The 27012-nt window shown below is 40.1% G+C and overlaps 1 long non-coding RNA gene across 1 annotated transcript; it reads right to left on the bottom strand.

Moving 5' to 3' along the window:
* Window positions 1–1522: 1522 nt before the first annotated feature.
* On the bottom strand, window positions 1523–26774 carry LOC134296736 (uncharacterized). Its single transcript, XR_010003577.1, has 3 exons — window positions 26156–26774; window positions 4632–4797; window positions 1523–2163 (listed from the first exon to the last, which is right to left on the bottom strand). It is a non-coding gene; the product is annotated as an uncharacterized LOC134296736 (long non-coding RNA).
* Window positions 26775–27012: the final 238 nt, after the last annotated feature.

Genomic DNA, 27012 nt, shown 5'->3' with positions numbered 1-27012 from the left:
GGTTATGTCCCTCTTAATTTTATGTTCCCTTCCTTCTGCTCTTTGAGACTGTGTTCTCCACAGTATAAAGGTATTAGAAAACAAGTAGCTGTGTGAAATTGCTGCTTTATTGAACGGAGAGGCATATTTGGGGGAGGGAAAAATAGAAGTCATGAGCTAATGCCATGCTAAAAACAAAATCGCCCCATTGGCATATGTATATGACGAGTTTGTCACAGACTGGGAGCCACAATATGCTGGTTTTTCAGCACAACTTCCCTCTGCCTCACCCACATATCAGCTGCCAAGGGATTGTATGATATGCCAAAATCTGAATCGTGACTTCTCTACTCTGAGAAGCACATAATCCACACATCTGTCTCCCTGTTATGTCATTGAATAAATATAGAAAATGGTTAGGAATGGTGCTCTGTGAACATGAGCTATGTGATTCTCCTTAACACTAACAGTCCTTCTTTTCTGTGTCAAATCAGAGTTTGAAAACGTGGTTTTTGGTTTACACATTTCCCAGGAATCATGCAGTCAAAGAGTTGGAAATATCCCAAGGGCCACCAGGCCAATTCCCTTTTATGCAGGAACACAAAATCAAAGCACACCTGTTAGATCAGGGGTCCCCAAACTTTTTAAGCCGAGGGCCGGTCCACAATCCTTCAGACTGTTGAGGGGCCGGATTATCATTTGAAAAAAAAATACAAACAAATTCCTATGCACACTGCACATGTCTTATTTGTAGTGCAAAAACAACAACAATGAAAGAACAATACAATATTTAACTATAAAAACAATTTTAACCAACATACATTTATCAGGATTTCAAAGGGAATTGTGGTCCTGCTTCTGGCCAATGAGATAGTCAAGTTAATTAGGATTGTTGTTGTTGTTGTTGTTGTTGTTGTGTGTCTTCAAGTCATTTCAGACTTTGGGCGAGCCTAAGTCTAAAATGTATTTATTTATTATTTATTTACTGCATTTATTTACTACATTTGTATCACACCCTTCTCACCCCTAAGGGTGAGAAGTGGTTTACAAATTATATGTACATACAATATATTATATTATTAGCATAGCACAATATTAGCATTATATATTACTATATTGAACTATACCACTATACTGTAATATTATTAGTAATATTATATGTAATATAGAATATATAATTAAAATTATTATATGGTATCATTATTAGTGTTATATTGTATTACATTATAATGTTATTATCAATATTATATGTATATACAATATATTATATTATAAAACTGAGGGCAGGGGCCAGGTAAATGACCTCAGAGGGCCGCATCCGGCCCCCGGGCCTTAGTTTGGGGACCCCTGTGTTAGATGGCCACCCAGTCTCTGCTTAAAATCCTCCAGAGAAGAGGACTCCAATGCATGCCGAGGCAACAGCATATTCCACTGTTGAACAGCTCTAACTGGTAGGAAATTCCTTCTAGTGTTCAGGTAGACTCTGTAAGACACAATGAATTTCAATATAATTTGCTTCTTATTTGTAGTGCAAATAAGTAGGCATTTATAAAATTGCAGTGTAACAATCAATAAAGCCCAAGCCACTTCCTATCACAAGAACCAGCATGGTGTAATGATTTGAGCATTAGTCTAACAGAGAGGCAAACATTAGCAGGATAACACAACAGAGAAGCCGAATGTCTGTTCCAGGGTGATAAGCCAAAATATCAGAGTTCAGAGTAAGAGGTTGAATCAGAATCTGTAGCCGAGGTCCAAGGGGAAGTCCAGAATTCAGGAATACAATATAGCAAGAGTCTGAGCTCATAGCTTCTAAAACTGACGTTGCAGCCAACAACAAGGTGCCACTCTTTAGCTCCTGACATCCTAAATTCACAAGTGTTGTCTGCTGCTGATTCGCTTCTCAGCTAATCTGAAAGATCTGTACAACTGAGACCTCTTTCTTTGCAGGTCCACAAAAGCTAGAATAGTTAAATCTTCCTAAGCCTGCTCAGAGGAATTTGCTTGCACTTGTTCTGAAGTCTGAGAAGTAATAGCTCTTTCCATGGGTGCTGCTTCAAAGTTGGGCTGAGTTGTTGGGCTCCATCTTGATCACTGAGCCTTCCAGCAGCATCTCCTCATCCTCATTCTCACTTTCCAAGCTATCCACAACATCCTAAGTGACTTTGGGCAAGTCACCCTCAGCTTCAGATGAAGACAAGGACAAACATATTCTAAACAAGAAATAACTTACTAAAAATTATTTTAATTCTATCGGGGGACCAGAGAGCTTCTGAGCATGTGGGGAGTCATGTGGGCCACAAAAATGCTGAACTTCTCTGACTTGTGATTTACATCCTGCCTTTTAAAAAGCTGACCTCAGTATCAAATAACTTATTAAGCAGAAGTGCCTGCGTTCAGGCATTACAATATTAAGTAAAGATATATGTTCAACAGATACTGAGTTACACACTATAAATTAGTTTGGTCAGTGGTTTGAGATTTTGTCATTTCTTACATCCATGTTTTGTAGATCTCCACCCACACTTTTCTTTTTTGAAACGTATCAGAGACAATTTTTGGGAAGTTTTGAACTGTGCCTCCTCGATTCCTTTTTATATCCAAGCCCTTTTTCCAAAGCTGCAAGCCAAGATACTGAAGAAAATTGATGTGAGTTGGTTGTGTGGTGGTGGCAGTGGTTAGGACACACAGGATGAAAACACATGTTTTTAAAATTATCATGAAGTATAGCTCTAAAGAAAACAGCTGTTTAGTGAAATGCTGGGCTGATACAACTTAAAAGAACATTAATTATACCTTTGATGCTCATATGTGTTCCAAGTTGTAATTAATATGACCTCTCCAGCCCAACATCCTCTAGATACCAGTTAAGAGGCCCATTAAAAAGCAAGTAACTGTACAGCTAGATTTTTGAACCTTGTCTACCTCTTTGGCCAGGTTTAGTTGTAAGATTAACCAATGATTTACTATTGGAAGAATAAACCATGGTGAGTGTTTTATATGTTTGTCTTTCTGTTTATAAATTCTTGCGATGTACAAGATTCTGCTGGTTTATACATTTTAAAGTTCTTAAATGTGGTTTATATGTTCCCTCAAAATCCCTTCCCTGTTGTCCTACTGCTTCAGTATCCAAATGCAGAGCTTTTGGTGCTTATATCGTGTTTTACTCTTTTAAACATCTAAATTGTGTTTGTATATGCATTTGTTTTTATTTTAATTTTACAGTTGCTACCATCCTGAATGCAGAAAACTAGGGTTTATATCAAATTACTATATAACCTTTTATGTAATGAAACTTCATGTCTGCTTACCCAGTTACTAAATGGTGAAGATTTGTAATAGGACGCCAGCAAAACTGCCCAACTGCGTTGGTGCTTGGCTAAGGCCCTATGCTTTAGGATTGATACAATCAGAAGCAATACAATTTGTGTCGTCCAACTGTGTACTGTAATTCTAATTCCTGTAGACATAAAATTCCAGCTGTATTTAATAGGTAAGTTGGAAGGTAGAGACAGACAGACATATTTGATATAAACAGCTATATTGACATGAAACATTTTTGAGATTTTGGGATCAGAAATTAAAGTATGCATTTAAAGATTTATTTATTTATTTGTGGTCTTAAAGACATTATACACACCAATATTTCATGGGAAAAAACTGGGAAATGTGTAATCAAGCAACATTAGAGTGTCATCAAAATGACAAAAGTTTCAAATGTGGAAGAAAACAAAAGCTAGAAGTAGTTTGCTTTTGCCTGAGCCTACTTGGGAGGGCACGATTCCTTCCCCTCCTCATCCTCCCTGCAGAGTATAGACTACTTTTGTATTTTAAGTCAGTTTGCAACAACTGAAGTAAGGAGAGAACAAAAGTAGAAGGAGGAGAAGAAGAGAAGAACTATGTCATTTTAAAAGCAGCTGAAAAAGTGGATTAAACAGAGGATTAATTGGGACTGCCCCTGCCAAATCCAGTTTGAGATACGAGGCCTCCCATTCAGGGCACAGATTCCAGAAGTGGTAAAAATAAAATAAATGAATGTACAAAACTGAAGCGATAAAAGGATATTCAGTTGACTAGTGGGAAGAAAACTATGAAGATCTGAGGACGGAGGTGCGCAAAGATAGCAGAACTATATTGACGGTTGGATAAATTTGGATGGAAAAGCATCCTGGAGTTGTGCATTGCCCACTGGGATAAGTGAGCATGCTGCTTGTTTTAATGAAGTTTGCATGAGAGAGGTAGATATACCCACTGATTGTTTTCTAAATTTGAGGTGCACTTTCACAGATTACTAAAGGTTCCCTCCTCTACTCTGCTTCGAGCGCCTTTCTTTGCTGTTATTGGGAAGTGTAATTGAAAAAGCATTAGTGGCAAGTTATGTGAGTAGTCAGAGGCATCTCTCTTCAGTGGTGGAAGCAGCATCCCTTTTAGTGCTGATGAATCCTGATATAGACTCAGCCCAGAGCCTTTTGTAAAGTGTGCCATGTATTTGTGCTGGACTTGCCCCCCCCCCCCTTTCAATCAGCCCTCTTCTGATTATACATTTTCCCTGCTTAGGACTGAATATTCGTTCTTTGATTTTATCAAGAATACCACAGTTCTTACCCTCCTCTACCACAGCCACCTGGCCAAGAATTTTAATTAAAACCTACCTTCCCAGTTCAATAAGAGCAATAGTGGGGGAATAATACGGTTTTGTTTGAATCAGTCCAGCTACGATCCAACTTAAATTAAGCAGAGACTCTTGATAACCATCAGATGTTTGTAAGTTACCCAAATAGCCAATTGCTGATGTCTTTTAAACCCTGGTTTGCATTTCTGAAAAGAAACAAATGGGGAAGGGAAAGGAAAAAGTTATTTATAAAAAATGGCTATTTGCAATACTGTGGTGCTGTGTGCGTGTTCTATGTTTTTATGGCTGGGATTTCAATTCCTTACCCTTTCAACCCATAGTTCTAGAGCTACTTGGCTGAATGACATTTAAAATGCTTGGGTTTGTTAATACCCGATGTCCTCATGTTAATCCAGCACAAAGTATTCATGGTATGAACATTCTTGGGACAAGCAATTTATTTCCAGGTGTAAATACTACTGTAGCCATGCATAACACACTTTTGCGATAAGACACAGCAGAAATTGGGTAGGTTACATGCACTTTTCTCTGTACTCCCAACTGATTTCCTTTCCAGCCTTTAGATCAGAGGTGGGTAATAAACGGGGAGGGCAGGTATGAGAGCACCCTCCCCTCAAATAAGAACTCAGTAACACAATTCCAGGTTGTCAAGCATCTCTCTGTACTTCCCATTATGATCAATATCAGTGGCCATGCATTGTAATTCCCAGTTTTATACGTCTCCGTTTATAATGTCAGGAGCTAGTGTAGTTATCATTGCCAAAACTGGTTTTGGGATACTGTGGCCACAACAGCAGAACTTGGTAAAACTATTTGTCAGTTAGAATCCTGTACACCACATCACAATTAAAGGCATGTCTCCACATTCACAAGGTAATTCTAGTTAATAAATCAATGCTGTTGGCAAGCATGTGAGTGCTGTTAAATACATGAAGCTGTAACTTTTCCAAAACTATATCTGCAGTACCGGTATATTACACATGAAAGGAATGCTAACACAGCAAAGAGAAAAAGCAGAAAAGCTTTGCTTGGGAACAGGGTAATGGAGTGTAGAAAAGTTATGTCCATAATATGCCCAAAATAGCAGCTGCAGTGGCCCAGTGGGTTAAACCCTTGTGGCAGCTGAACTGCTGGCTTGAAGGTTGTTGGTTCGAATCCGCGAGATGGGGTGACCTCCTGTCTGTCAGCTCTAGCTTGTGGAGACATGAGAAAAGCCTCCTAGCAGGATGGTAACACATCTGGAAGTCCTCTGGGCAACGTCTTTGTAGACTGCCAATTCTCTCACACAAGAAGCGACTTGCAGCATGTTCTCAAGTCGCTTCTGACACAATTAAAAAACACCCATGTGGATTCGCTCAAAACCATGGCAGCAGGTATGTTAAGTAACTAAGTAACTGGAACAAAGCATTTTCAGAAGCCAAATAATGAGAGAGAAACTAGAATGCCACTGGTATACAATAATGTCATGAGATATGATTGACTCAAAGAGAATAGTAGAAGTAAAACTAATAATTATCTTATAACAGATTTATAAACTCCTTTAGATTTGGCAGGGAGATGGAGTGACAGCACCCCCACATAGCTGGAACCGAGCACAAGCCTCCAAGATGTCAAAGATGGGAAAAGCCTATATATACCTCTACCTATGTACAATTGTCTGTCTTGTCAGTGTATAAACAGCACTGAATGTTTGCCATATATGTATGTTCTGTGATCTCCCCTGAGTCCCCTTCAGAGTGAGAAAGGCAGAATATAATGTAAATAAATAAATAAATAAATATAGTGGAGGATGACGTATTGCAAAACTAAATATAACAAGAAAAGTATACAGTTCTCCCCACCACTTTGTTATTGATCATTCATACATAACACAGAATTTCAGATTAGCTAATTCTCAAATTACTGCTTTTAAAAAAGAAGGTAAGAAAACAACCAGATGCAATGTCTGACTCAATCCATTTGTGTTCACTCTGGAATAAGCGCATGCTTTGTAAATTATATTTACTCTATAAACGTGCACATGTTTAAAAATGTAAGTTCCTCATGTTTTCTATTCCATCTTCTAAGTGAAACACTTGATACTTTTGCCCTTTAAAAAGTCATGCTAACATAGTGAAGTAACACAGAAAACAGGAAATTAAATGAATTACTTTATAAAGCCTACAGTTGATTTTCAATTTCATTTTTTACAGTTAACAGAGACAATACTTTCCTGTTCATTCAAAACATATTTAACCAATATAATAACTGTGGTGTTAGAGGTGCTTTTCAACTTATGTTTTTAAATTGTATTTCCCATGTAACCTATTCTCACTTAATAGATAGGTAGATCTGTTGACTGATTTTTTTAAAAAAATATAAATTTTTATTAGGTTTTAGCATTATATATAGTGAAAGTGGGAGCACAATATGTGATTATAGGAAAGAAGAGTAGAAAAAAATCAATAGCAAGAGTGGGCCAAAAACATGTGAAACATGAGAAAAAGGAGAGAGAGAAAGAAAAAATAACACCAATTGACTTCCCATCTGACTCTCAAGGGTCAAACCCTCTTCATATTATTGTGCTTTGTCTATAATTCTGAGCTATCCCTCTTCGAGGATCTACTTTATAGACAGGACATGTCTATTGTAAATATTGTTCCATTTTTTTGGATAAAGTCTTTGAACCCTGACCAATCTGGTTTTTTTCTCTCTCGTCTCTTAGTTTTTGACTCAGACAGTCCATTTGTGTTATATCCATCACTTTTAAGATCCAATCGTCTGTTGATTGATTGATTGAATTTATACATGGTTTTCTAACTCATCGTGCTTCCTGAGATGATGTATGATGGACAAAAATATTTACAATAATACACAGATAACACTTTTTACAAGCAAACTGAAAGTACTCCTAATAATAATTTATTTCATGCAAAAGGAAACCTCCTTCTTTTCCTATGACTACTATTCCTTCTACTACTATTTCTACCCGGCAGTGATTTTCAATATTTTTTTCAGGACATATCATTGGTCCGTGTATGCATACTACAAAGATTCATTCCAACTATGCTGACATGCATCTCCCAGTTCATAAGCCACAACTATCCAAAATGCATGTCCCAGAGCCCTCTGCAATTTTGGAAGGGATCCTGGAAGACATTTCCAGATGACACACTGTTCTATCAGTGTTGGCCATGATATTGCAGCCATCACCAAGTGTAGTAATTTCCACTTTCAGGGCAGAGAATGGCTGCATCCATTTAGGGGCAGACAGAGCAGTAAGTCAGTCTTATGTCTGCATCTGTCCATTTTTGATTGCTGGGTAGTTGGTATTTCCTCCCTCTTCTCATACCAACCAAAGCCCAACCCAGACTTATGCAGTCCCCTATATGGCCTGGTTGAGATCATGGGACTCAGAATAGTATCTGGCTATGCCTCTAGAGCCTGACACATCATTTATCATTTACTGGGATTTCCAGAGGACCTGAGTGGACCTCAATATTTATGTAATAATTTTATGTCTGGCTATGGGGACACAGCCAATTTCTCCAGTTATCTGCTGATCTCCATCAGAGTGTGTGATGCAGAAAGTCCGGGAATCAATGAATGTCCAGATATTGCAGTTTCACATGTGAAACTGCTGTGCTATGCTCAGCCATACCAGATGTATTGAAACAGCTACTGAACTAAAATGGTTGTTTTTCATTTAGATGTAGATTTCCAAAAGGTTTTTCAAATGGCAAATACAGTAAAGCAATCCAGCAGCAATGTTTAATTTTGCTACCAAAGGCTAATGGATATATACATGGGGCTTCCTTCTGAGTAGGCATGCCTACATTGAACTGAGTTTTGCATGTCAAAAAGCTTTTCTACAGAGTCACACACTGACTCTCAGGCTCCTTCCACACTGCCATATTATCATCCAGATTATCAAAGCAGATAATTCACATTGTCTGCTTTGAAATTAATTATATGAGTCTACACTGCTGTATAATCAGTTCAAAGCAGATAATCTGGATTTTATATGACAGTGTATAAGGGGCCTCAGGCCACATCTACACTGACCATATAATCCAGTTTCTGAATCCAGATTATCTGCTTTAAACTGGATTATATGAACTGGATTAAATAATCTGCATTCAGAAACTGAATTATATGGCAGCCTCAGTTAGCCAGCACACATGTGGATTGGTAGATGTTGGATAAATGTAGTTTCTGGTTGCTTGAGAGTTACTATTAAAAATAGGCCTAAGTAATAACATCGTAAAGGTAAAGGTTTTCCCCTAACATTGTCTAGTTGTGTTTGACTCTGGGGGTTGGTGTTCATTTCCATTTCTAAACTGAAGAGCCAGCGTTGTCCATAGACACCTCCAAGGTTGTTTGGTCGGCATGACTGCATGAAGTGCCTTTACCTTCCTGCCGAAATGGTACCTATTGATCTACTCACATTTGCATGTTTTCAAACTGCTAGGTTGGCAGAAGCTGGGGCTAACAGCGGGAGCTCACCCCACTCCCTGGATTCAAACCACTGCCTTTTCAGTAAGCAAGTTCAGCAGCTCAGTGGGTTTATCCGCTGCACCACCTGGGGCTCCACCATATCCCATACCATACCATAAATTCTGTATTGATTTGATATGAATATTGAAATACAGTAATTAAAAGCAAATTAAGACAAATAATGACAAATTTAACTTAATGTAACACAGTTTTATTGTATTATGAAAACAGCTTTGTGAATTTAAAGTATTATTTCTTCAAATTTTTTGCTGGTTGCTTTAGAGTTCTGGTTGCTTAAGTTCTGGTTAACCGAGAGTCTGCTGTATTTGGGTAGCCACCATTACAACAGAATTTTGCTTTTCTGAATATCCACAGGGAAAGATTGCTATTTGTTAAAATCCAAGCATGTTTTGAGGTTGAACCTGAATGAGATCTTGGAACCATTGTTTTGAACTCAACCCATAGAAAACATCATTTATTATTAAAACAGTCTTTCTTCCTGCCTTGCGGTGGTCTTATCTAAGTGACAAGCCAATAAGCCGCCTAACTGAGCACATTATTCATCTTGCCATTGTTTAAAAGCTGTGGGATCTACATTTAGGATTGTGGTCGATGCCAATTTCCCGTGGCAGCCTTTTAAAAAGCAGCTACTCTATCATCTACATTGTAATGTTTTGTGGCAAATGGGACGCCACTGAGTTAATGGCAGGCATAGTTTACAATCCAAGCACATTTCAGGGATCAGGCCTCTGTGCGTGTTACCAGGAGATGGGGATAAATTGTAGCAGAAACTTCTCATGACTCCAGCCCTGGTCCCTTCAGATGTTTTGTTTTTCCTTTGAGTGTTATGTCAATAAAACCCAAGATACGGAAAGGAAATCTAGATTTTTAAATGCTACTTGCAGTCTTTAAACTTGAGAGGCTAGCAGATTTTTGCCCTCCCTTTTGCATTTTCTCAGTCTTTCTCTGTATGATAGCCATGTGTATCTGGAATTTGCATTGGCATGATTTGACCCATAATTTCCTCCAGGACACACATTATTTCCTATCATTGTGCCACTTTGAAACCAGCGCAAGGCAGACAATAAAAAACCCCTTCCCCGTATATATCTATTACCAACAGAAGGACAGACTTTAAAACACCAGAAATTTATCATATATCTCTTCAACACAAATCTCCTGAATCACACTGCTTCTTATTTTGAGGCATAATTTATTATTTAAGCTGTTTTATAAAATATAGTAACATACCTGTATCCAGAGAGGATACGTTCCCAGCCAGACCGTGTTTACATGAAACTACAGATATGACTGAATGCCACTAAATAATCTGACTTCTGGACACAACATACCATAGAGTCATGATAGAGACCTTGAAGTTACCTAGAGATATCATTTTCCCCTGAAACTGTAGGTATGGGTTCTGCGGTTATGAGGGCCCTGCTGTATATGAAAAGTAAGCATAATGTTGGTGTTACACATGCAGTGTTGCCTTTCTCTCCCAATAAATCTTTAGAAACTCTAGCCTGAATCCAGTTACTAGTCTTAACTAGAGTAAACCCATTGAATCAAGTATCTACATGCTGATGTATCATTTAACAACTGATTGAATGGGTTTACTCTAGTTGAAAACAACCAACAGGATTGTTTAATATTCTGTTTATTCCATTCCTGTAAAGGTTGTGGAAATGGATCCTTTGTGGGTACATTCCTCAGAGATGTTGCTGCATTTAGTATTTTCAAACCATAAAATGTGGGGAAATTGTACTCTGAAACAGTTTTAACAGAAAGGAGGAAACCATGGACATATATAAAATCTGGCTACCAGTATAAAAAACCCTATAAAATCAGGACAGTAATTTAAAGAACAACACTCAGAAAACAAGGGAATTCCAGACAGGAAACAATTAGGGCCAGCTAACACCTCCCAACAAAGGATTCCCCCAGCCAGATCTTGAAGCTGAAAGCCTATTCAATGCTAATCAAGGTGGCCAATTGCAACATTCACACTTGCCTCAAACAGACAAGAGTTCTTTCTCCCAACCTGGACTTTCCAAAGATATATAAATCCCTCTTGCCTAGTTTCCAACAGACCTCACAATCTCTGAGGATGCCTGCCATAGATGTGGATGAAACGTCAGGAGAGAATGCTTCTGGAACATGGCCATACAGCCCAGAAAACTCACAGCAACCCAGTTTTGTTATTGCAGCTCTCTGAATCCCTTGCCAGCATGGCCAGAATTACACTCTGAGGATGAAGACCAATATCTAAAAATTTAAGTAGGAAACTTGATTGATTTCAGCGAGACTGAGTTCTCAGTGAGTTGAGCTAGATATTATTGCTTTTGAATCTGTATATAATTAACCAATTAAATTAGATGTGCAAAATGCATTGTGTTTTGAGATTACCTGTCACTTCAAGAGAGAGAAGAAACATTTTGTTTGGGAACAAAAACCAAACATCACTTATTTCCCTGTCACACACTTGTCTTATTTCATAACCTTTGGATTCCCCTGGTTTCTCATTCTTTGTGTAGGCTTATCTCTCAGTTTTACTCCTCTATTTTTTATATCCCTTCCGCTTTTATGTTTCCTGAATTTGCTTTCTTTCCACGTCACTTTTCTGAATCATTCTGCAGGTACGGCCTTCGCAGAATCATTATCTTCTTTGGATCCTTGTTCCCCTTTACTAGAATGCTTTGGCTTGTTCCTTAGAGGCTGACTCAGCTTGCGGTGTGTGGGATGAGATGCTGAGTGAATCATTTCAAATGCTCATGGGAGAATAATAAATCATGATAAGAATTTGGAAAAGTTACATTCAGATTACATCACCAATACATGAACCTTGGCAGGAAGATTTTGGGTGATGTAATCCAAAAAGTAACTTTTCCAAACTTCTTATCATGTATGTTTCTCCTACTCTATACAGAGAGACATATATCCAATACTTCTATGGCGCTTACTTCTATTGGGCTTATTCGGACTGACCAAATATTTTGGCATATGATTGTTTTCATTGCTGTTCTTATTTTTTTTATTTTTTTAAAGAGCCAACTCAAGCTTTTCTTGTCCTGGGTAGTTTGCATACTTTTACATGAGAAATTGCTGTGTTATGCTCAGCCATACGGTTTTCTGGAACACAACACACCAGACTTCACAGTTGTGGAAAAGAAAAAGATTTGGATTATTGATGTCACCATCCCAGGTGACAGTCGGATTGATGAAAAACAACAGGAAAAACTCAGCCACTATCAGGACCTCAAGATTGAACTGCAAAGGCTCTGGCAGAAACCAGTACAGGTGGTCCCAGTGGTAATTGGCACACTGACTGCCATGCCAAAAGATCTCAGCCGGCATTTGGAAACAATAAACATTGACAAAACTACAATCTGTCAACTGCAAAAGGCCACCTTACTGGGATCTGCGCACATCATCCGAAAATACATCACAGAGTCCTAAACGCTTGGGAAGTGTTCGACTTGTGATTTTGTAATATGAAATCCAGCATGTCTATCTTGTTTGCTGTGTCATACTATGTTATTGTGTCAATAATAATAATAATAATAATCATAATATACTTTATCTATATTCTGCTCTATCTCCCTGAGGAGATTCAGAGCAGATTACAGGTACATATATGGCAAACATTTAATACTGTTATACAATTGACAGAGACAGACAATACATAAACAGAGGCAGGCTGCCCTCTTTCATTTCCGACATCTGGAGGCTGTGCTCGACTCGGCTATGGGAAGGTGCTGCTGTTCCATTTTTCCATGCCAAGGAGCCTGCTGATCAAACTGCCAGCATGTTTTTCAGGGGTGCCTTTTATCTCCCCACTAAAGTGGTACCTATTTATCTACTCACATTGCTGTTTTCGAACTGATGGTAGGCAGAAACTAGGAGCTCACCCTGCTTGCGGCTTAAACTGTCAACCTTTTGGTCGACAAGATTTTCTGTAGCTGGCAGTTTAATCCGCTGTGCTAGCTGTGGGTGGCCCTCTGATTATGGGATGTTGCATTCTGTCTTTTCAAGTGTTTAAAATTTACGTTTTTCAAATGAATGTTGATTTTTTTTTAAAATGTATTATCCACAGTTGTAGCTGTGTCTATATTTTCCATGTGAAATGGCATGTGTGTGTGTGTATACTAGGCTTGAAAATGTTTCAATTCTCGTTTCTAAAGTAGGGGGTGCCGGCTCTTCGATATAGAAATTATTTCTTAATTTTTCACTCAAAATTTTCGGATATTTCCGAAAATTCGTAATGTTTCTAAAATGTTTCTAAAATGGCGGACGCGCATGCGCAATCGCCAAAAAACCAGGAAACCGGGGGGACTTTTCTGGGGCTCTCCCTCCCTCATTTCTTGGGCTATTCTCATCAAATTTGGTACAGTGGGAGAACACATTCCACACTCTTTGCTCAACAAATTGCAGAATATTTCCTGTCTCCTATGATTTTTGGCGAATTTTCATAACTTTTTATAATACACTATTTTTCAATATTTGAAGAAACCTGTTCCTGGTTTGAAAGTCTTATTTCCTGTTCAATTGGGTTCTTATCACTGTAAAAGTCCCTCTTCTACTTGTGTAGACTTTGGATTAGAAATGCAGCACACGCCAAGCAATGCCTTGACAGGATTGGCAACGTCCTCTGGAAACTATAAATTGCTCTGGACCCTCTATTGAATCAAATCAATGTCTGACTTTGTGATTGCAGAAATAAAACTCAGCCCAAGGCTTGGGAATAGAAATGGAGCATGAGGGAAGCAATGCCTTGGCGGGTGCCCCACGTCCTTTAGAAACTATTTCTTCCAATGTACCCTTTAGGTTTGAAAACAATGTGTGTCTTTGTGATTGCTGCAATAACACTCAGCCCGGGGGCATGGGATTACAAACGGAGCAGGAGGGAAGCAATGCACTTGCAGGAACGCAGATGTCCTTTGGAAACTATTATTTTCAAGTTCCCCCCCTTTCAGGATTGCAAAGAAGGGCTGATGTGGTGATTGCTAAATTCCAAAAAAGAAAACAGAAAGGCAAAGGGACACCCTCTGGAGTAGAAAAGTAAAGCACCCCAAGCTCTGCACTTGACGGAACGCAGACGTCCTTTGGAAAATAAAAGTTCCCTAAAGCCACAGCAAGGACTCTGCCACAAGCCCCAAGCCAATTTCCCAAAAAAAAACCCACAATATCGAACCAGCAACAACAGACACTCTACCCCCAGTCACTTTGCCCTCTCTCCCCCAAGCAAGCAAGCAGCTTCCCAGCGCGTGCGAACCACCCTCTCTCCTCGGTATCCTAGCCCAGAATGGCTTGGCTCAGTTGGGGAAGGGATTTTTATAGAGATCCTCCATGTGGACGCGGAGGACGCTAGCCCCCACCTTTTTCAGCCATTGTGGAAGTCTCTGATTGGCCAGGGAGCGGTAGCCATGTTAGGCTGCGCTAGGCTCCCATTCATGTTAGGTTGCAGAAACAAAAAAAAAATATTTAAAAAATTTTTTAGAAGGAAAAAATTTAACGAAAATTTTAAGAAACAATTAGAGAATGGGCCAATGATGGTTCGAATTACATTGCCAGTTGCGCCCAGGGAAAACGTTTCAATACTCGTTTCAAAAAACGAGAACAATCCGAAATAATTACGAAACGAGAAACATAACGAATATTTGGACAACCCTAATGTATACACATATACTTACGGACACAAAGGAGGTAAAATAGCAGTTTAAAATGAAGAAGCAGAGCTAGATTTAAAGTGAATAGATGCTCTAGTGTGATGAGTTTCTTAAAAATGTACTAGTCCCATCAAATTCCAAGGAAATTATTTCTGTGTAAACATGCATAGGACTTCATTCTGTGGCTCTAGTTCTGTGCACACGTACTAAAGAGTAAACTCCAGTGAATGAAATACTTATAAATTAAATTAACACTCAGAAGAATTAGGCTGTAAAATCATTTCATATATATCCAGATTGGTGATTTAATATCTCCCTCATCCCTAGAAGCATTGTGAGGATTGCTTCTGTGAAAGAGAATTGCTAACACAAAAGTCACAATATTTAATCAAATGAAACTATGTGCAGAAGTTGGACTACAACCAGTGTTCACCCCAACCAAAGAAGTCCAGTTGAAATGATAAAAGTCTTTTCATTCCAATGGGTCTAGTCTAGTTGAGGTTAACAATGGAACTGGCCCAATGAAAACATTTATTTTAATGGGTAATTCTAGAGAAGAAATAGCAGAAGGAACATTACCATCTCAACTAATGGAGCAACAGTTCTTAATCCTTTCTTCACCATGGGCCATCTTTAAATATCTTTTGTTGTCTTAGACCACCAAGACTTTATTCAAGATTTAAAACAGTAAAGGGCATCAAATATTAATTTAAAATGGTTCATTCAGCGTCTTTGAATTTGAAGAGAAGGGAAAAATATGTGAATGCATTATACCCTAAAGCAAAGCTCAATGAAGTTATATTTCTTGAATTCAACTATCAATACTCCCCAAATCAGCTGTACTGGAGCATAATGAGAACTGTAATCACTGGCATTCAATTTTTGTCTATTTGAGCCAGACTGACTTGCACTTGGCCTTGGGCCAAGCAGCAATGCAGAGACAGCAGGCAGCAATGCACTCCTGCAGGTTGTTGTTGATGTCTGTAATGTGCTGAGCAGTAACCCATTGGCCCTTGGGATCCCTCCCTTGCCACACGCCACATACAGATGCCAATACTTTTTTTTCATGTCAGGAGCAACTGGAGTTGCTTCTGGAGTGAGAGAATTGGCCGTCTGCAAGGACATTGCCCAGGGGACGCCCGGATGTTTTGATGTTTTACCATCCATGTGGGAGGCTTCTCTCATGTCCCCACATGGAGCTGGAGCTGATAGAGGGAGCTCATCCGCACTCTCCCCAGGTGGGATTCGAACCTGGCAGCTTTCAGGTCAGCAACCCAACCTTCAAGTCACGAGGCTTTTATCCCCTTGGCCACCAGAGGCTCCTGGCCAATACTGTTACCACAGCAATGCTGCTGAAAATAAGGGAGAGGGTGCACTTTTTTCATATGTGCAACATAACTCCTTTCACTTTTCTGCCTCCTTTCCCCATACTTAAGATCTGCCTTCCTTCCTTCCTTCCTTCCTTCCTTCCTTCCTTCCTTCCTTCCTTCCTTCCTTCCTTCCTTCCTTCCTTCTTTAACTATAGAAGCTCATAACATTTTTGAGTCTTCATAGATTGTATGTGAGAACATCATGAACCCTTGAGAATCCAATGACCACAAGTTAAGAACTGCTATAGTAGAAGATCCTCTTCCTAGGAGAGAATAAATGATAGAGAGGAAGGAAGGCTGGTTTTCTACAACATGAAGTTCAATTATGTACTCAAGCCTATTGTAATCACACATTTTATCCTAGATTTGCCTGAGAAATGCATTTATTTCCTAACATCAGAATTATTGTAATATTTGTACAAGACCTTTGACACTTTGTCTTCCCAATACAACACAGTGTGACCCAGCTAATCTAATACATTGTCAGAGTCTCTTAAAGACCCCAGTCACCACACACAATACTTACCCTTTTTTTTCTTTAGTCTTCCTTTTTTAATTTTCTTGATTTCTGAATAATCCACTTGTAATAATGTCTATTATACACATTTTTCCTAGATGAAAGAAAGGTACCAGAAGTGGCCTTTTAATGTTTCCGGAAGTAGGGTTTTGTTGCTAAGCGGGTTCCTCAGGTGGGCAAGGGACATGCAAAATTGCTGTGTTTGGTTTTGCCAAAACATTACAGTATGTTTATTGTACAGCTGGGTTTTTTGTTTGTTTAGAATAACTGTATACAAAGAAATGAATTGTCATATACTTGGGAATTTTACCTGCTCTGTTCCACAGTAAGAAGCCAATTAGTCCTTCGTTCCCAGAGCAAAGGACTAGGAAGAAAATCAGATGTCACCTCTACTGCACTAACTTGGAGTACCAGAGGCTATATGGAGAGAGGTAGCATCTTGTGTGTGACTCATAGAGCTTCGTATAATTTACTTTGACGTCCCAGCCTAGAAATGCCACACAAGTGCTTTGTGGGTGGAAATTACTAGAGCAACATCTTGACTGACTGATGCAGCAAAGCCAATGATATACACACACCAGAACTACCAGAAAAAGCTATTTATATTCAGGTATGTAGAGATAGAAATGTCAGTATGGTTATTGATTCGAATGTTGGACTAGGACACTGGGAGACCGGGGAGACCATTTCCATTCAGCTATAGAAATCCACTTACTGACTTTGGGCAAATTAAACTCAGCCTCAGATGAAGACAAAGGCAAAATTTTGCTCAATAAATCTTGCCAACAAAACACTTGCATAGGATTTGCATAAGTGAACTTGGAGGAACATAGTAATAACAATGTAGATATCTGGTTAGAACAGGAGAAGACATAAGAGCACAATCCAATATACGTCTACCCAGAATCAGGACTGACACTTATTTATTTATTTATTTATTTACAGCATTTATATTCCGCCCTTCTCACCCCGAAGGGGACTCAGGGTGGATCACATTACACATATAGGCATTACACATTTGGGGCATCATGAAAGCCAGGTAGTTACAGTCAGCCCTCTACTTCTATAATGGTCAGGGGGATTTCCACAAAGGGGGAAAACCATGATTATTTCTAGACTCCCAAACCATACTTAAAACACACAAAAAGTACTTCAACTAGTGGGGTGATTGAAGCCACCCAAGTGAAGGTACGTGTGAAAAAGATCTTGGAGTCCTCCTGGACAACAAGTTAAACATGAGCCAACATTGCGATGTGGCAGCTAAAAAAGTCAATGAGATTTTGTCCTGCATAAATAGGAGTATAGATCCAGGGAAGTCATGCTCCCCCTCTATTCTGCCTTGGTCAGACCACACCTGGAATACTGTGTTCAATTCTGGGCACCACAGTTGAAGGGAGATGTTGACTAGAGGAGGGCGGCTAAAATGATCAAAGGTCTGGAAAACAAGCCCTATGAGGAGCAGTTTAAAGAGCTGGGCATGTTTATCCTGCAGAAGAGAAGACTGAGAGGAGACACGATGGCCATGTATAAATATGTGAGGGGAAGTCATAGGGAGGACTTAGTGGGCCGGGCTGTGGCGCAGATGGTTAGTAGCCAGCTGCAATAAATCACTATTGACCAAGAGATCATGAGATCGAAACCCAGGTCGGGTTAAGCCCCCGACCATTAATAGCCTAGCTCTCTGTTTACCTAAGCAGCCTGAAAGACAGTTGCATCTGTCAAGTAGGAAATTTAGGTACGTTTTAAGCAGGAGGCTAATTTAACTAATTTACAACACCATAAAATTGCCAGCAGCGCATGGAAGGAATGAGGAAGCAATACCATCAAGGACTTGGTGTCACAAGTGAACAATGAAGCGGCAACTCCCCCTGTGGCCGGAATCGAGCATGCCCTCATGAAACCCAGAAGCTGGAAAATGTTAAATTGCCTCTGTGTGTGTCTATATGTTGTATGTCTAACGGCATTGAATGTTTGCCATGTATATGTGCATTGTAATCTGCCTTGAGTCCCCTGAGAAGGGCAGGATATAAATACTGTAAATAAATAAAAAATAAATAGTGAATAGGGAGGAAGGAGCAAGCTTATTTTCAGTTGCCCTGGAGACTAGGACGTGGAACAATGGCTTTAAACTACAGGAAAGGAGATTCCACCTGAACATCAGGAAGAACTTCCTCACTGTGAGAGCTGTTCAGCAGTGGAACTCTCTTTCTCTCTGCCCCGGAGTGTGGTGGAGGCTCCTTCTTTGGAGGCTTTTAAACAGAGGCTGGATGGGCATCTGTTGGGGATGCTTTGAATGTGATTTTCCTGCATTTTGGCAGGGGGTTGTACTGGATAGCCCATGAGGTCTCTTCCAACTCCATGATTCTATGCATTTTCCCTATTACAATAACTCATTTGTTTGAATAGGTAGGTGATGCCTGGATCTCTAGGGTAGGTGGAAGGAGGGGAGAAGACTGGGCTGGTGGACAGGTGGGATGGCCGTGGCAGTGGGAGCAGGGAAAGGGCAGTGGGAAGGGCTGTGGCAGCTGCTTTTATGGCATAGCACTCCCCCTCTCCACCCTGGAGATACATGACAACTAGCCCACCCCCTTCCACTCCCACATCTCGTCTCCTCCCATCTCAGCTGAGAACAGAAATAGCATCTGAGGCAAAATGTAGGCCTGTGACTGCCACTGCCACAGTTCTTCTCATGTATGATTTTTAGCATGTTTATCTGTATAGAAAGTCAGTGAAACTTTGAAAGCTTATATGATGTGTTTTCTGGGTTTTGGTTAGCCAATAAAGGTATTGCTTTTTTGTTGATATTCATCCAAGAAGTTTTTCAATAACACTGATAGTTAGTAAGGTAAAGGTTTTCCCCTGACATTAAGTCTAGTTGTGACCAACTCTGGGGGTTGGTGCTCATCTCCATTTCTAAGCCGAAGAGCCAGCGTTGTCCATAGACACCTCCAAGGTCATGTGGCTGGCATGACTGCATGACTGCGCCGTTACCTTCCCGCCAGAGCGGTACCTATTGATCTACTCACATTTCCATGTTTTCGAACTGCTAGGTTGGCAGGAGCTGGGGCTAGCAGTGGGTGCTCATTCCGCTCCCCGGATTTGAACCTGGGACCTTTTGGTCCGCAAGTTCAGCAGCTCAGCGCTTTAACACACTGTGCTACCAGGCAGGGGCCCCCTACACTGATAGTTGCCAGTGGGTTATTTAATCGGGTTTCTGTTGATGTGCATGTGATGGAAAAGAAACGGGGAACCTTTAGTAAATAAGGGACCAATGATCCTACCCTCATCCTCCTCCACTGTAGTCAAATGCAAGAATATCTTTGTATACAGAAATATACTGTAGACCTCCAAAGTCTGGAGGTGTCAGCCATGTGGAACGTCAGATTCATGAATATGCTGACTCTGATATTTATTTGTTTTTAAAAGTTTCTGATAGGAAGGAGCAAAATGATATTGCTAAAGTCAGCAGAAACATGTAACTAAGGATTTTTCATACAGTGATCATTTTTTCAGATTTTTTTATATTTAAAAAGCATGTATTTTTTCTGTGAAATCAGCACTATATTCATGCTTGAACCCTCACTTTATATTGATTTAAACTTGTCAGCTCTAAATACATTCTGTGCTATTTCAATAATTGTCAGCAGATGGGGCTGGTAGTTTGCTGTAAATTTAAGATAGATGGGCCACTTTGAATTTTGCATGGTTTTCCACAAACCATGCAGTTTGAATATAAAAATCTAGCAATGATCATGAGACATCTTGTTAGCTTGTCTTCCCTTCAGGCAGCAACAATGGCTTGTCATTTGCCATCAAGTTGGCCTTGATTTCTTGGTGACACTCTGAGTCCATGCCATCAACAGACTGCTTCATTGAATCAATCTACCTATAATGTGATCTTCCTCCTCTGCCTCCAGCTTTATGGGACATTATCCTTTCCCCCTGATTATCAATGACTATAGGACCAAAACCTGTTGACTGGATCAGCCTTCTGAAGCTGTTTGATTTCTGGGGATCCCAGATCTGATATACTGTATTCATGCCAACAGGATCCCCTGATTCTCTGGGTAGAATTTTCAGGCAAGAGGAGCTGCTTTGAGAAAGATGGGCAAAGAAGTTTGCTTCCACTAGCCAGATGCAGATACCTGAATTTGGATCCAGCCCCCATGCCTAGACATGATGCCATGTTATAACCAAGTGTTATTTTTCATTCACACATTCATTCTAACTAAATAAAGACATAAATTCATATTCACCTCTATTCTGGTGCTGTTGGAATTCCTTATGTATGCCCATTTTAACAATGAATGTTCTTACTTTTGGCTTTAATGCCATGTTTGAAAACTCACACCTTATTCCAGTGCCCAGGGAAAAAAAAACATTTTTGGCCGATGGGTGGAGTGGTGGCGGGTGTGCTACCTATCTCAATTGAGTGGCCTTGGGATGCACTGCAGGATGGGACAGATTGGTGGATGGCATCTTCTATCAAGCACATGTCAATTAAAAAAAAATAAGTGTATGGGCTACTCTGAGTTTTTAGGGCTGTATGGCCATGTTCCAGAAGCATTCTCTCCTGATGTTTCACCCACATCTATGGCAAGCATCCTCAGAGGTTGTTAGGTCTGTTGGTGTCAGGTCCCTGGCTGCTGGGCACCAATAACCTTACACAGAGGCCAGTCTCTATCTAATATCTTTATTAAAGAAATATATAAAATCAATAAAAACAAGTGAAGAATATAGTTCAGAAGCAGACCTTTCAAATGAGGTCAAATATAGTCCAAAAATGTATTGTCCAATAAATGCTATTAGAGTCCAAAGTTTTAATCCACTTGACCGAAACACACACTTTGCCAAGCAATAGTGTGGGGAAATAACAGAGTCTTAGAGTCCAATGAAGCTTGACAACAAGGCTGGAAATAAACTTGATTCTTGACTAGGTCCGTGACTGGAGACAAGGCAAAACATGAAGCATGAAGCAGGGTCCGTGGTAAAACCGCGAGGCAGGGCAAGGCTTGAAGCTTGATCCGGGAAACAAGGAACTGGGGTTACGAAGTCCACACACGATCTCTCTCCTGAAGGTGATCAATTGACTCCGCAAAGAATCCCTCGCGCCAAACACCTATATTGGGTCTCGTTTTCCCGCCAACAGAACTCTTTCCCTAGAGAACGAGAAGCGAAACCCAACTCTGTCCAGATGTGTGACTCCTTAGAAATTCCCAAGGGAAGCAGGCCTAATCAGCCATTTGTTTGGCAGCGATGCGTAAACTCCTCCGTTGGGCTTCTCTGACTCCCCTTTCTCTGGAATAAGATTCCTTCCTGGGAAACGGAGGGGAGTTCTGCCCAAGGCCTGTTTGGCTGAATTCTTGAGGGCAAACATCAACATCCTGCAGGTGAAGGGACTCCGGCTCTTGCTGAACCGGCGAAAACCCCATGTTTTCCTCTTCGTCTGCCACAATAGTACTAGGAACAGGACTATAAGGCCCATGAGTCATCACAGTTGGAAACGAGCCAAGAAGGGTTTATATATCTGTGGAATTTCCAGCGTGGGGGCAAGAACTCTTGTTTGCTTGAGGCAAGTGTGAATGTTGAAATTTATGTATTTATTTATTTATTTACAGTATTTATATTCTGCTCTTCTCACCCCGAAGGGGACTCCGTGCGGATCACATTGCACACATATAAGGCAAACATTCAATGCCATAACATAGAACAGAAACAGAGACAGACACAGGCACGGGCTGGCCTCGAACTCATGACCCCTTGGTCAGAGTGATTTGTTGCAGCTGACTGCTAACCAGCCTGCGCCACAGCCCTGCCTTGATTGGCCACCTTGATTGGCATTGAATGGCCTTGCAGCTTCAAAGCCTGGCTTGTTCCTGCCTGGGGAATCCTTTGTTGGGAGGTGTTAACTGGCCCTGATTGTTTCATGTCTGGAATTCCCTTGTCTTCTGAGTGTTGTTTTTTATTTACTGTCTTGATTTTAGAGGTTTTTAATACTGGTAGCCAGATTTTGTTCATTTTCATGGTTTCCTCCTTTCTGTTGAAATTGTCCTCATCCTTGTGGATTTCAATGGCTTCTCTGTGTAGTCTGACAAAGTGGTTGTCAGAGTGGTCCAGAATTTCTGTGTTCTCAAATAATATGCTGTGTCCAGAATGCCTGCCATAGATGTGGGAGAAACGTCACGAGAGAATGCTTCTGGAACATGGCTATATAGCCGAAAATCTCACAGCAGCCTTCGACAACAAAATCAGTGTATGTCTGAGATGTTCTACTTGCTTATTTTTTTACATTTGAATAAATATTAATTATTTTGTAATTAAAGAGCTACATTATTTGTTATTTTATGAATAAAGAGCATCAATGATTTCTGTTCCCGGGGAGAAAGGGAAACAAAAGAGAAGTCCTAAGCTGGAAAGGCAGTGGCTGCCCTGAAGATAATGAAATATTATTTTTCTTCCTTCTTTTTCCTTGTGTACCATTCACTCCTCAATGGAACCCTGATAGCAAAGTTGCTTGATCCCGTGTCAAGCAACTAGGCGTTCAGACAGAACAAGGCTCCCAGACATGGTAATTCAGTTGACCCCTTCACTATTGATCCCATGACTAGGTTTGACTGGGGAGGGGACAGTAGCCTTGAGGAGAAGGAGAAAGGAAAAAAGGGCCTCAATTTGAATTTCAGCAGGTGAAAGATGGTTCTGGTATATTTTGAACAGTGGTGGAGCAAACACAATGAATCCAAGGCAGCTCTGGGGCAGAATACTATGCACTGGAGATGAATTATGGAGTTGGTTTGGATTCAGCCACAGAAGTCAGGCTGGCAACCAGCTTGGAAAACAGTCAAAGGTGTTTATTAGGCTACCTGAAGTAGCCTAATAAACGACCAACTTCCCCATCTTCCAGTGACCCATACCATATATTTGCCCATTGGCTACCATTGTTCCTTTCTACCCTGGACACATTCCGGACTGGCAACTGAGGATTCATGCATTAGCAGTGGTCTATGGACCACCAATTTGTGTGCACTGTTCTAGAGAACATGTTATTTTAACGTTTACAGGCAATTTAATCCGTCTTTTGGGCCCAATGTGCTAACAACATAAACATATCTTGAACTTCACATGTGGCACCCAGGAGAAAGCACTCCAAAGCAAAAGACCTGCAGTTTCTTATTTAGACAAACCTGTCACTGTCTGAAAAGATATAGAATAACAACACCAAAATAACACTCAAAACTCAAGCATTATTTGTCAAGTGCAATTGAATAAAGCTTGTTTGCAAGCACAGAAATAAAAGGCACTATTCTATATTCATAATGTGGTAAGAAGCTTTTCAGGAATATGTCTATAAAGGTAGATTCTTAAAGTCAAATGAGAATGGGAATTAATTTAGAAACCTGGGCTATTTTTTCATTTCGATAATGACACTTAGAATCATAGAATAGTAGAGTTGGAAGAGACCACATGGTCCATCCAGTCCAACCCCCTGCTAAGAAGCAGGAAATCGCATTCAAAGCACCCCCGACAGATGGCCATCCAGCCTCTGCTTAAAAGCCTCCAAAGAAGGAGCCCCCACCACGGCCCCAGGGAGAGAGTTCCACTGTCGAACAGCCCTCACAGTGAGGAAGTTCTTCCTGATGTTCAGGAAGCATGTTAACTATAGCATGTTAACTATAACATGCTACACTGAATTTTTCATGGCCCCTGATGCCAGTCTTTTATAAAGAAAATGACTCTAAGAGGTGGAGATCAAAAAAATAAGAAAAATGGAGCTCCATGTGAGAATGGACATAAAGCAATCTTTTCCCTGAGAAGGCCATCTTTTCTTAGTTAGATGATTTCAAGAACATAATAAAAGGGATTCAGAACTTGATTGTACCATTTGGCATTCAATGTGTGTATTGTTTATTGGCAATTCAACTCCATTACTCATCCTCATTCCTGATTAAAGTAAATAAACTGAAAATAAACATCTTTATTTACTTCTCATTTTGCTTCTCATTAAACTCCTGTTCCATCACGTCCGTGTGCCCTTTTGCTATATTTAGAGTGGATTGGCATGAGAAGTATATAATACATACGTTTATTTATTTATTGTTTATTTGCCAGTCTCCTCATTAACATCTCATTAAGGTGACTCTCTGCAGTGACTTTCTCACAGCCTATTGTACTGCAGCCATTAATCCTTTCCATTACCACTGCACTGCAGTTGAGAGCACATTACGGAAGGCAAGTTTGGACACACACACAAGACAGGCACCATCTTTAAACATGAAAGATCTGGTTATTTCTTCTCTGCCTTTATCATGGGGTTTATTCTTTTCCTGACAGTTAACAGAGGCATAACATTTCAAGGTATTATGCATATACAAGAAGAATATTTAGAGATGTTGGGCTTTCTGCAACTGTCATACAATTGTGCTTTCCCCCATTTCCTTTATCTAATAAAAATCCCCCTTCAAGGAATCAGTCCTCAGTTCAGTTGCTAAGAGATAGGTTTACTTCTTTTCTACATGGCAGAAGATCATATCTGCCCACTTAACACAAAATCAATACAGTATTCATTTGAAGGTGAGGTGTACTAATTTGCTGGGCTTCCCAAATTAATTACAAACACCTTCCTAGATGCAACAGCTGCTCACCGTTCTGTTTTTTGGTTCTCACTGGTTTATATCGAAGCTGAAGAAATGTTGTAAAGTATTATTTATTTATTTACAACATTTATACCCCGCCCTTCTCACCCGAGGGGACTCAGAGTATCAACGAGCTGCCACTTCTTACACCAAGCTGAAGGCAAAGGAGCAATATATTTAACAGAGTCCTGCAGTGCAGACAGGAATGCCAAAGGTACGATAGTTGCCAGAGAGAGTCAGCAGTAAGAGGACAACTGGATTCCAAAAAAATAATGTTCCTAAGCTTCACAAGGACCACGGAGAGCTGGCACTGGGCCCAGGGCAAGAAATGTGAGTGCCACCCATCCACCTCCTCTATATTTAGCAAAAGACCTTGGCTGGAATTAACTACTACAGTTATGAATGTGTGACACAGAGTTATGCCTCTGTAACTGATTTGCTTTCATGGTCCCTACATATTCTTGATTGCCACCCTCATAAAAATACTCCAGTTCCGCTTTACAGGGCTGCAGCTGTTGTGAACGACAGAGGTCTGTTCTTCTATGGATCAAGGCACAATGTACTGACATTTCTCTCCCTGAATCTTTGGTGTGAGAAGGAATTGTGACAGAAATTCTGCTCATCACAGCATAGACCACCAGATGGAGTTGGAAACCACTTGAAGGCACACAGCAATTCCTCCCTCCTCCAAGGCTGGGATGATGTAAGTAAAAGGATATCAGTTAAAAGCATACAAAAAGTCAACATTAAAACCAAATTAAATTTTAAACCTGTTAAAAACATACACTCTAATAAGATCCAAAATCACTCATTCAACAAGGCCATGGACATGGCGTCTCAAAGGGACCTGTTCCGTCCCCCAGGACGATGGTTTGCCTTACCTATTGGTCGTTTGTTTGTTTTCCCTCCTTTGCATTTTGTTTCAGCCTCTGGCTGCAAAAGCCCAGGAAAAGTGGCTTGGAGTCTGCAAGAGCTGGCTGCAGTTTTCTTTGCAATGATTGGTCAAAGAGTACAACATCTTAGGACCGCCCTTTTTTACCAGGGTCTAGTCTCCATTTTGGAGCCTCATTTTGGCTATAGTCTTCCAACGTGCTGCAGCTGTGCAAAGCTAACTGGGACAAATCATCCTCAAAACCAGGCCAATCTAAGCCTATCCAAATTAGATAAGTATTGAATTATACTGATCTGGAATAGGAAATCTAGTTAGAGGAGCAGGGTTATTCCGTCGCTTCTAGAACTAATCTTTGCTGTAAAGATAGGGAAGGAAAGAGTTTCTCCTTCTAATATAGACAGCGTGATTAGGGTATAGTGGTTTTATAATCACCTTTGCCTTCTGGAACCAAGGATAATTCTGTAGCTAAAACCTATAGAAATTTGTTTCATTTTCTGTAACTTTAAGATCTGTGCCAGGTTTACAACCTTGTATGAATAAACATCCCTTTTTTTTTGAAGTTTTCCAGACTCAGTCTTTCAATATTTTTAGGACAGCTTATAGGGATTTGCAGTTCGCCCGGATAAAGGACGACACGTTTCAGCTTTATAGTTTTTTTATTGTCTGGCGGACGGCACAGGACCCTATTTCAAAGTGAGGGTATTCGATGAGTAATACTTTTGCTTTATATCTGCCCCCTCGCATTAGTAATGAATTAAGAAAACTTGTCCGCATCTCTAAAATCCTGATTCCCCCAATATATAATTCTTATTATTCAAAAAGTAAACTTCTATTCATGTGGAGGAA

Source organism: Anolis carolinensis, chromosome 2, assembly GCF_035594765.1.
Source record: "Anolis carolinensis isolate JA03-04 chromosome 2, rAnoCar3.1.pri, whole genome shotgun sequence".
NCBI classification, from domain to species: domain Eukaryota; kingdom Metazoa; phylum Chordata; class Lepidosauria; order Squamata; family Dactyloidae; genus Anolis; species Anolis carolinensis.
The sequence above is the reverse complement of the archived record's forward strand: the minus strand, read 5'-3'. Positions and strand labels throughout refer to the sequence as shown.